The 12,378-nt window shown below is 36.3% G+C and overlaps 1 long non-coding RNA gene across 2 annotated transcripts in view; it reads right to left on the bottom strand.

Moving 5' to 3' along the window:
- The window catches only part of LOC122200869, a 491,651-nt gene extending 483,154 nt beyond the window's left edge, over positions 1-8,497 (bottom strand). For both annotated transcript variants that reach the window (XR_006193956.1, XR_006193955.1), the window contains exon 1: positions 8,339-8,497. This is a non-coding gene — a long non-coding RNA (uncharacterized LOC122200869). The remainder of the gene's footprint in view (positions 1-8,338) is intronic.
- Between the last annotated feature and the right edge of the window lie 3,881 nt (positions 8,498-12,378).

Raw genomic sequence — 12,378 nt, forward strand, 5'->3', positions numbered from 1 at the left:
GTGTTAATGCATGAACTGAACTGGCTATTTATTTTTTATTCATACAAGATACTAAATTATATGAAAATGTATCTGTGTTTCTCAAAAGAAATGACAGTGTCACATAGTAAGAGCTCAATAAACAGTCAAGTCAATAGATGAGTTCCTCTTGTAGAATGTGCTTTGCTTTGACAAATTACAAATTTCCTGACAAGTGGGAATGCTAGCAAATATTTAATGTATCTTAAAGGTCTAATACTGAGAATTCTGCCACTACTTTACTAAAGATTCATTCATGTGACCTCCTCACATCCGTAATGAGTATTTATTATTACCAAATAAAGACAGTGAAGCTCTAAATGATTATAACTTTCTCAAAATTTGACAAATTAACCAATGGCAGACCAAATGCTTTCTAATTCTCTGAGTAGAACTTTTTTCTAAGCCAGTGTTTCCCTGGCACCTGTCTTTTGGTGGCATTTTTGCTACTGTGAGGCTCTAACCCCATAATCTGTACTATAATTTACTGAGTTTATATTTAATAACCTCATGTTTTATTTTTTCTTTAGTTTTCTTTAATCTTTATTTATTTTTGAGATAGAGACAGCGAGCGAGCGGGGGAGGAGCAGAGAGAGAGGGAGACACAGAATCCAAAGCAGGTTCCAGGCTCCAAACTGTCAGCACAGAGCCTGACACGGGGCTTGAAGTCACGAACTGTGAGATCATGACCTGGGCCAAAGTCAGACACTCAATCGATTGAGCCACCCAGGTGCCTCTCACATGTTTTATTTTAGATAAGAGTTGATATATTATAATAATTGGACAGCTAATATAATTTACTATACATGAAAGACAATTATAAAATTAATTTAATTAAAGCAAATTATTAAATGTTTGCTACATATCATTGACTCATGAATGCTCTGAGATGGTGGCCCATTCTCTTTTAAGATCAAAAGAAGTTAGCAAGGGGAAGATCTATTAACATCAAATGGGGACTTTCTCCTTGACATATTTAGATGAAATGATATAGAATGGAAAATTGGATTTCTTTGTAATAATGTGCCTGCTATTATTTAAGCATTATTTAAAATTAAATTTATTTAAGTACCAACCATATAGTACATGTTCAACAATTTGCAAAACAATGAGCTAGTGCTTGCTTCAGTTGCACATATACTAAGATTGGAACGTTACAGAAGACTAGCATGGTCCCTGCACCAGGGGACAAAGCAGTACTATAAGTCATATTGCTTCCCCAAATCTGGTGGAGTACAGGCTCTTTATCCTATTTTTCTTTCCATATTATACTTGTGTACTGAATAGTCATATCCAGATATTTATACATAAGCTTCGCTCAATCTCTCTACATTATTTTACAAAAGATGCTGTTCCAATGGACTACCTCTATTCACATGACATTAAACAAATCTATGTCAATTTTAGAGTTAGTGCATAAATGTGTTTTATTGTACCTGACTAATGAAATACATTTCTCAAGTCAAAATTTAGATAGGTTCTTCAATTGCGGGCTTATCTTTCTCACTGTGATTGTTTCCTAAGACCTCTCCAACTCTTAAAAAAATTCCATTTCCCAAATTACTAGTTTTATTTTATTCTTAATTTTCATTGCAAATTTATTAAGGCCCATTCACTGACCCCATTAATGACCCTCCCATAGACTCTTTCCTTAGCTCCTTGAAGACTCCCACCCTTATATTAAACCAATTCTCTAAAGTCACCAATAATATCTCAGTTGTCATATATCATAGATCTTTCCCTCTATATGTAATATTTAATTAATTTTTCCTACTTAACTGTGTTTATCTGTGAGAACGGGCTCACTAGGCTCACATTGTTTGCCATCTTAATCTTATAGCTTCAACTATCACCTTTCTGTAAATGAGTCCTAATTACCAAGCTCTGGATTCTATCTCCAGTTGTCTTCTATCCATGCATAGGAGATAAGACATTTTTGATTGGAGGGAGGGAAGGGGGTGTGTAACTCAAGCTAATCACTGAACAGATCCAAATGAAACTCAACTTTTATTGCCTCGATACTAGTTCTTCTCCTTCTTTGTTACTTTCATCCATCCGGTTTTTCAAACCTAACACTTTGGTATCATTTCATTAGCACTGCATTTAAGTCCTGTGTTCTACCTGAACCCATCCATTCTTGTCCTCATTCTGACTACCAGCAATCCAGGTCATAGTTAAGACTTACTTGCCCAATTTTATCAAACCCTTTACTATTCTCCACACCTCTAATCTCTGACACTTCCAATTCATCTAGAACAAGATTGCCAGATGATTCTTCATGCAGAATGATACTCCTTTGTCATGCCACTCCTTGGTCCCCAATCAGTCAATACCTTCCAAGTATCCCCAAAATAAAGTTCAAGTTTCTTAGTCTGTAATTCATATCCTCACATGATCTAATCATTTTTTTTTTTTTTTACTCAGTATGTATTTACTTTTCATCTTTGATTGGGCAATTACTTAAAAAGCAGGCTAATTAAAATACACAATTTTAAAACATTTTGATCCAAGAAAAAATGCATAAATATACATTCATTTGTCAGTAATTTCATGTAAAGCCTAGGCTGTTTCTTCCCCTTCCTTCCTTCCTTCCTTCCTTGCTCTCTTTTTCTTTCTTTTTCTCCTCCTCCCTCTGTCCCTCCCTCTCTTACTATGCATTAATAAACTATATAAATCACACATTTTTCTAGTTTTATTTTACTTAGAATGGAGTAAGTTCTTAGAGATACCTATGTAGCAGTTTGAATGCACAACCTTTTACAGTTTAAAAATTTCCTCCAAACTTTTATATTTGACTTCTCAAACCACAAGTTCTGTTGTCATTTTAAGTGATTCAATGCATTGACTTATTAACATTCACGGAAAAAAAAATAACCACCTTTCTTTTTGTTCTATTTCTTTGGCTGACACACTCTTAAATTACTATATATTTACAATAACAAGAACCATTGCCATGAGGAGTTTTAGGAACAAAAGCAAATGACTCCTGTTAAGCACACAATTTGCAGAAGCAAAAATGCACAAATATGTTGCAGACTTGCTCAGCAGCCCAAGAGTTCAATATGCCATGAGCATCAGAATAATACCTTACAGAAATGAGGGCAGACATTGGTAATTCAGCTACTTGAGGCTGGTTAAAGGAGATATGCTACACTTCTTATTCTCCATTAAAAATAACAGTCTGACCTTTGCTTCCTACAGCCTTCTCTCTGCCAGCCCACTCAAATTTACAAGTCTTTTAAGTATACTAACCATAAGTTCCAACTCAAATTCTACCTTCTCTATGTTCAGTTCTTGGATGCTTTTACCTGAAATATTTCCCCTATTTGAACTACAGCAACATTTGTCCATGTGAATTTTAGGATAATCTTTCCTCCTTTGAATTATAGTTATTGTTTTGCATATTTTGCTATTAAGTTCTTGGAATGCAGGTGTTGTAACTGAATTACCTTGGTATGCTCCACAAAATCTGGCATGAAGAAGGCAAAATGATAATATCATTATCATATCTCCAGGCCAGCTCTCTGTGAGTACTGAGCCTTGGAGAAACAAGGGATAATGGGAAGACTTATACAAAATATTCCCAAGAAGTAGACAAATTTTAAACACAGGTGTTCATTCATCATATATCTTACCTTGCAGTTTAATATATTTGAAATAGGTAATTTCTAAGGTTGTTGTTGTTTTTAATTTTTAAGTTATTATTAAAAGGAATTTGCTGAAACAGCAAATAAACTGATATACTCTAATGAAGGGATATTATGCAGGCATTTAAGATGCTGCTTACAAGGAGTCTTTTGTATAAGGGAAAAAATGTTTTATAATGACAAGTGAAAAAAAAAGCAAGACACAAAATCAAAACTACAGTTTAAGCATAACTATTAAACTTTAGTGGGAAAATAGTGGAAATTAAAAGACAAACATGTAGAGCAACTGTGGGTGGTTTGTTTCCTTCCCTGTTTATTTTATTCAAATTTTATATCAAGAGTATGTTTTAATTGTATGCTCACATGTGTCTTGATATTTTTAAAGAAAGCTGCTCAATTTTCATAACTTGAATTTATCTCCTTTTATTAAGCAATTATTCTATTAATAGCTATAAGCAAATACAAAAAGGAGAGTGGGTAGAAGCAGAGTGCAAATAACAGCACTATTGTTAGTTCCTGAAATACATATGAGAATGCCAAGGATTTATTTTCAAAGTAAAAGGTGCCTGACTTTCAAGTTCTAATCCAAAGATTAGATTGACAAGAGAAAAAGTACCTATGTGATTAAGATCACAATTTTTAATGTATCTCCTTCAGAAGATAACAATACTATCTTTTTTCCTTTAGGTAGGTGAGGGCCTAAAATAATTTTTAGGTATCTGCTACTTAATCTCACAAAGTCTCCGGGAGATAAGAAAGAAAACTAAACACACTTAAAAGCAAAAGACCACGGCTTTTTATCTCTTAAATGTGACCTGGGACAAAAATTGTGAAAGATTAAGGCCATCTCCATGACCCTTGACTAATGTATCTTCCCCTTTGGGCTCCCTCATCTGTTGCAACACTACCCTTCCAAGGTTGACAGCCAACCATTGCAGGGCAGCGGTTTCCAAAAAGCTTAGAGAGCAGCTAAACAGACAGGAAACCAACGAAGGACCAACTTCAATGGAGCTAAAATTTCCGATCTTTTGAGAAGTATTTACAGTCCTCTTGAATGGGTTCATCCTAGTACTCATCCTCAGATCTCCTCCTTGGACTGTCAATAATGTCCCAAAGTTATTCATCTTAAAAACCAGTATATTAGCTCCCTAGAGCTACTGTAACAAAGTACCACAAATTGACTATTTTAAAACAACATAAACTTTTTAATCTCATAATTCTGGAGGCTGGAAGTTCAAAGTCGAGGTGTTGAAAGGGCTATGTTCTGATGTTCCGAGGAGAGGATCTTTCCTTGCCTCTTCTTACAAGATCACCAGTCACTGGATGAAGCACCTTCCTAATCCAGTATGATCTCATCTCAACTAATAACATCTGCAATAGTCCTCCCAATAAAGGTCACATTCTGAGGAAGTGGGTGTTAGTACTTCAACTTCTCTTTTGGAGGGACTAAAATGCAACCCCTAACAGTTGGGTAAAAAAGAAAGATCCTCCAGCCAAACAATAACAACAAAATCAACAAACTGCCATGAACATGTCAGTCCATTCCATTCAGTAACGCATGTCTTGTCATTCAAAAGTTAGTGTGGTGGAGATAAAATTATCTCACCATGAAAATCAATAAATCAATGACTCACTGAGATATATGGAAAACAGTTTTCCATCATGCATGTGCATGCATATGCACACATACGCAAATGTACTACTGATTCCAATCATACTCCGTGGCTCATTAACATGTACAAGTGACTGTAAGAATTGTAACTTCTTTATCTCTGTGTGACAGAAAAGAAAATAGCTTTTCCTTTCTTTCAACCTGCTAAAAAATGTCTAATTTTGCAAACTCTTGCCTATGTCCCTTTTCTGTTTGGACTGGCAGTTTCTTTTGGGCCTTTGTGATCACAGAAAGGGGGAAGGGCAAAGCACTAAGAAATAGAAATGATAGAGAAAGAACATGAAATTTAGCCACAAGACAAAGAGAAGAGAAAGAATGAGACATTTGGGTGTATACAAGGTATATGGAGTAAAGAAAAAAAGAAATTAATATTAACAAGTAGAGTTGTCAATTAACTATTCCTTTAATGAGTCTGAAAATACAAGTCAAACACTTGAAATATTTTAACATCATTTGTACCTTCTGGGAGATAACTTCAATCCCAGTGGCACTATATTTTGATGCACACAGATAACACATACATAAGAGTTATATATAGAATTAAAGTAATAATACTAATAATATATGCTTCATGAGAACAAGAAGATTATTTATTAAACTCTGTAAGCAGTTCCTGACACATAATAGATACTCAATAAAATTACTAGCATATAGGTCTTCCTTCTACTGCTCTACGAATGTTTACCCAACGTTTTTTTTTTTTTTTTTTTATTTTTGGGACAGAGAGAGACAGAGCATGAACGGGGGAGGGGCAGAGAGAGAGGGAGACACAGAATCGGAAACAGGCTCCAGGCTCCGAGCCATCAGCCCAGAGCCTGACGCGGGGCTCGAACTCACGGACCGCGAGATCGTGACCTGGCTGAAGTCGGACGCTTAACCGACTGCGCCATCCAGGCGCCCCTGCTCTACGAATGTTTAGAGAGTGATACCAATAGACTTCTAATTACTCAGAAACATTTAGTGCCTCTTTAACCTCCAGAGATAGAATCATTTTTATATAAAAAAGTCAAGAAACATTCTGGCTACAATATCAACCATATAACCAGAAGTATTAGATTTGATTCAATGAGTGCATGCCCTTTGCAGCAGATTCAATTTTAAGCTTTCATCTAACATGTAAAAAAATAACCATTTGTTGCATACACCATCCATTCATCCACCAATCCATTTATTCATCCATTAATATACCATTCACCCATGTATTCACTTATTCAACAAATACTTGTAGTGTGCCTGCTGATGTACCAGATAGTATTCTAGGAAGTAGATATACAATAAAGAACAACACGGACTCTTCCTTTGCTTTTATGGAGTTACAATTTAATGAGTGAAACCATCCAGAGTAAACAGATAAAGAAATAAGATGATTTATGATTTCTTGGCCTCTCTCCCAAGCACTGGAAATACATTTCTAGGTTGGGGACTCTACGTAGGGGTGTTCTAGAGTGGTCCAGGCTGACAAAAATAATTTTAAAAAAGAGGAAGAGGAAAAGGAAAAGGGAAAAAGGAAAAAGATACACACACACACACACACACATACACGCACACACACGCACACACACACACACTATGTGCAAAGGACCAGAAGTAAAATTCATGTTACATTTCAGGATAGCAACTCCATCTAGATTGTACAGACAACTAAAAGGGGTGGGGAATGTCACACATGCAGTTAGAAGAGTAGGGAATATACAAGTTCTAAAAAGTATGTTCAATGATATCTTAGGTATCCTGACTGTATTCCAAGGCAACAGGGCACATTTGAAAGATGTTAAGTATGACATTTTTCATCCCTGTGTTTTAATGTTGTCTTTCTGACAACAGTTACTCAAATTTAAAGTTTGAAATGAAAACGTACTTATTTGAAGAGCAACTTACTTGGACAGGGAGCCCTTTTCTATCCTGGCTTCTGGTTTTGGATTAAATTCTTGTCACATCATCCCATTTCTTTTTGGACCCAGGTTGCCTTTCTGGTTCCTGATTTTGCATATTTCTCTCTTCCCCACAATGCAACTATTGATTCAGCTTAGTTCCTCGATATAGCAATTTGCATTATGCATTGTCTATCAGGAATTATTGTTGCTTCAACACTAGCATGCTCTGCCACAAGCCAGTGCTCTACTTTTGAGTGCACCATTGGCTGGATTCATTTTGTGTCATAATAGGAATAAAACATCTGGTTTTGGGTCGCCTGGGTGGCTCAGTCAGTTAAGCCTCTGACTTCAGCTCAGGTCATGATCTCATGCTCTCTCTCTCTCTCTCAAAAATAAATAATTATAAAAAAATTAAAAACCAAAAAAAATCTGGTTTTGACAGTCTTTATAATTTTTTTTTACATTTATTTATTTTTGAGAGACAAAGCACAAGTGTGGAGGGGCAGAGAGAGAAAGAGACACAGAAACCGACCAGGCTCCAGGCTCTGAGCAGTCAGCACAGAGCCCAACATAGGGCTCGAACTCAAAAACTATGAAATCATGACCTGAGCAGAAGTCGGAGGCTTAACCAACTGAGCCACCCAAGTGCCCCATTTAATTGGCAGTCTTAAGGAGCTCTTTAAAGGGACCATCACAAATTGAATTCCTTCTTCCAAAAACCTTGCATGCCCAGGATGGATGAGGGGAATGACCATATACTTAAAACTAGTATCACACACAATATTACACATTTTAAGGAAATAATCATATTCTGTATTATATGGCCATCATTTTAAACAACATCCATGGCACAAAAACTGTTTCTCCCTGATCACTCACACGCTTTTAAGTCATTTTCTGTTCATCCCCACCCACAACTCTAAGGAGACAATGACTTCACTTGAGTCCTAGAATAGCTGAAAAGAGTATATTTCCCATTGTTAATGACACGGAAGACAGGGTGCTACTGGGTGGGCATTTTGAGATTTAAATTAACTACAACCAAAATATATCATCAGAGCTGTTCAGATAAAAGGTGACTCATGAAACCATGTGGAAGAAACAAGATAAATAAACTAGGTACCTACCAATGGTTCTGTTTGTAGGTGGATGTGGGCACTGACCATGCTGGGACACCACAGGGAGAAACAGATGGTGAGTGGTCAGGAGTGCAATTACTGCAGGTGAGAATCAGTGTAGTCTTCTGGCATCCTGCCTAAGGTTCCAGGACAGATTCAGTGACCCCATTAATATTCCTTGTGTAAGGACACTTTGAAAGCATGGTGACTTACATCATAAAGGAATGGGGAGCTCTACATCATCTGATTTGAATATTGAAAAAGAGATCTAGGGGCACCTGGGTGGCTCAGTTGGTTAAGCATCCAACTCTTGATTTCAGTTCAGATCATGATCTCATGATTTGTGAATCTGAACCCCAAGTAGGTCTCTGTGCTGGGTGTGGAGGCTGCTTAAGATTCTCTCATGTGTCTCTCTACCCCTCAGCTCCTGTGGGCGCTGTTTCTCTTTCTCTCTGTCTCTGTCTCTCAAAATAAACAAACTTTCAAGAAAAATTGAAAAAACAAAGAAATCTGGTTAAATAGGACATGCAAATGATATCTGAGATTTCTGATATTCCTGTAAACAAAATATGTATACAGCAATCTCTAGAAGTCATTTTAAAAAGACCTCTGTGAAGCCTAAACCATAAATATCCAATTGTACCAGATGTCAGTTCTCATGATTGTATCAATCTTCCTCCCTAAATAGATATTCTGAAAACCCACTGGGGACATATGCATTTCAATAAGTTCCAATGGGCTTCAAATACAAGCATTCTTTATCCATAAAAGAATTACTACAAGAAAAGACTATTATCATTATAAAAATACTATTCCCCAAGGGAGGACTAGAGCTTTTCTTTGTAATTAAACTTCCTTTTAAAACAAAACAAAGAACATTTTTAGAGAAAGCTTCTAAATCTTGAGAACACTTTGCTTCCTTCTAAAAGCCAAGTTAGATGTAAATGAATCCTTCTACATCTGATTATGTTAAGAAGCTATTTGGGACTGGTTTGCTTGTTTTGTTTTAAGAAAGAGTATGCAACAGCTGCATTTATCTTCTGAAAAGGCAGACTTGGTCCAAAGTCATATATAATACGCTACTTTTGTATCTGGTTGAGCGCATAAAACCTATTTCTGAAACTAAGCAAAAAATAATGACATAAACAAGATTTAATAGATGGAATCAACTCTATCTTTAAGAATAACAACCAGTGAGAACAATGGTTACAGAGGTAGAACTAATTCATAGTAACGTACTTTCATGCAATATAAATTTTGTCAATGAAGCTTTGCCTTTATTTACATAATATACTTGCTCATATCTGTAATGACATGGCAGCATTTGTTCTCTGGGACACAGTATTCTAGAACCTTCTGACTCAGGTGGGAGGTATCTATACAGTATAATGGCCAGGAGAAGAATGGAAAGATGGAGATACATGTATGGCAATGATAATGAGGGGATTGAAGAAATACAGGCAAGTAAGAAAGTTTAACTTTAGGAATAAATGAAAGTAGACCTAGGAAATTGAGTTTTGATCAATAGGTTATCCAAGCACCAAAAAGGCCATTAAACCTCTAGAATTTGGGACCCTAGCCAGCAGAATCCTCAAGTTAGTCCAAGAAATGTTTTGGGTCAGAGTGAAGCCTTAAGTTAATAGTTTGCAAAAAGGTTTTGAGTAGTTGGATCCCTTTCTTTAATTGAAGTTTTAGACAGACACTTGGAATATCCAAACAGTTAAAGCAAAGTAGCTTTGCTTAGAGCAGGTGGGGACAGTGTCAGCAGCCTCCCCTTTGGCTATATTGATGACTGTGTTTGCTGGGGCTGGCTGGGGCAGTGGGACTAAGGGAAGCATAGTTCAAGTGACCTTGTTCTAGAGAAGTGTTTTCTGATTTAGGCAGTTCCAAGCTCCAGATTTTTGAGATGACCTTTTGGCCATCTCACTTATCTCAATGTTTTCCATAATATTATAGTTGAGTGAAACCAGCCCCAATTTCAGATAAGAACATTCAGATTCTGGATGTAAATGTTTGCATTGTGATATCAAGCATATTGTTTAATCTTCAGCCTCTTTATCTATAAAATGGCAAAACAAAACAAAACAAAACAAAACACAAAACTGACTACTTTCACTTAATTAGGAGTAATGAAGATGATGTATATAACAGATAGCAATGTTAAATTTTACCCAAGCCCTGTGATCCTGGAAAACAGTGATGGTTAAGAAATCTCATCTTCTATCCTTTTTGTGTTCTTGGAAACACCTTACTATACAGAAGTACCCTTCTCCACAAGTTGTAGATAAGATTCAAGGATGCCCTAATGTTTACCTACGACAAAGTCAGACACAGATTCTCCAACTTACTTTTTTTTGCCTCATAAATGATTAGCTGAACAGTTTTGTCAATACTGATCAATTGGAACAAAATGTCTGTTAACCAAACTTTGCTTAAGATTTTCTCCTTCCCTGAGTTCCCTGAATGTTGGTCCACCTTCAGACTGAGTCAGCACACAACTTTCTTTAACAACCACTCCCAAGAATAGGCCCACTTCAGGATAAACTATTCCGTGATTTCCTGTCGGAGCAGGCTACCTTCACCTGTTCACCTCATTCATCACATTTCCCCCACCTAGTTCTTTATAGCCTTGTTCACTCCTTCCCGTAAAAGAAAAGTATCTTTCTGCTTAACTTTGAGATGCTTGCAGAGCTCATTGTCTGAGCACTTTCCCTCTAGCATGCCCTTCCTCTCCCTAAAGTCTTTCCTTACCTGAGGGTTTGCATTTTATTTGACACAAAAGTAACTACTAAGGAATTAAGTAGGTAGGAAAATGTCCAGGCAATATGTTCTTCCATTAGTTGTTGGGGGATAGAAAAATTGAGGGAAAAACCCCAACAACGTATTTCTATCATTGGTACATTAAGGCTCTGAAAGTTATCAGGAATACTATCTATGATATCCATATTTCTAAAAGTAGGCCTAGTAGGGTCACAATTGACATGAACCATTGGTTATCAGCAACAGTTAAAAGTGATTTCAAAGCAAAAATGCTTTGCAACGTATAAAGCATTGTATAAATGCCAACTGAAACTGCACAGGTCAGAAAGTGTTTTTGTACTATAAGGTATTTTAAAGTATGTTTCTTTCATCTTTAATGACCCCAGACTCCAAGCCAAGACCACATAAAGTCTCCAATAAAGCCAACTAGAGAGTCCTAGCAATATCCTCACTGTGTTCTGAGCAGAGCCACTGTTTTAACTATTTAATATATAAAGCTTCTGGGCAAAATTTAACTTAAGGAAAAGGATCCAATTACTTAAAAAGCAAAAAAAAAGTTTGAAAAGTATAACCTACATCCTCAATTGGTTATATCATTCAGCTAAATGACAATAATTTCAATTCATCTCTGCATAATCAAATATGTTATTGGAAAATGAGTTAACTCATCGGCCATGGTTTAAGTCCAATATCAAGTCAAATATTAGTTGTTAATGATTAGTCTATTTATTAATATCAATACGAATCATTCCTTACAATAATGCCGCTTAAGGCAAGATTTACAAAAGATAAAAGCATTTGATAACAAATAATAGACCTTACATCATTCTTTGGTTTACCTGTAGAACTAACATTCATGGAAAGCCCCAAATTAGCTCATTCCTTATTTCTTGCCATCTTGAATCTTACAGGTATCAGCAAGCATTTTCCTGCTGTTAGTTTTGCAACTACTGTGATGGCATATAGGTTATTCCATTTACTCATCAATTCCCTCTTTCTGCTAGACATTGAGGATAGAGGAGAGATGGGGCAGGCATGACTCCTGTCTCTGTCTTCAGGGAGCTTGTAGTCTAGAGAAAAGCAATATAGTAGAATCACTCAGAGGGTCTGTTAAAAGCTAAGGTACTGGTACCCACTCTCTGAGTTTTTAATTTAGTAGGTTTAGGATGTTGCTCAAGAATTTGCATTTCTAATGAGTTTCTAGTTGATGTTGATGCTGTTGGTCTGGGGCTACTCTTTAGGCACCAACAGTTTAGTGGTTCCTAGAGATGTTCTTACGAACTTGCTGA

The sequence above is a fragment of the Panthera leo genome, chromosome D1, assembly GCF_018350215.1.
Source record: "Panthera leo isolate Ple1 chromosome D1, P.leo_Ple1_pat1.1, whole genome shotgun sequence".
NCBI lineage: Eukaryota > Metazoa > Chordata > Mammalia > Carnivora > Felidae > Panthera > Panthera leo.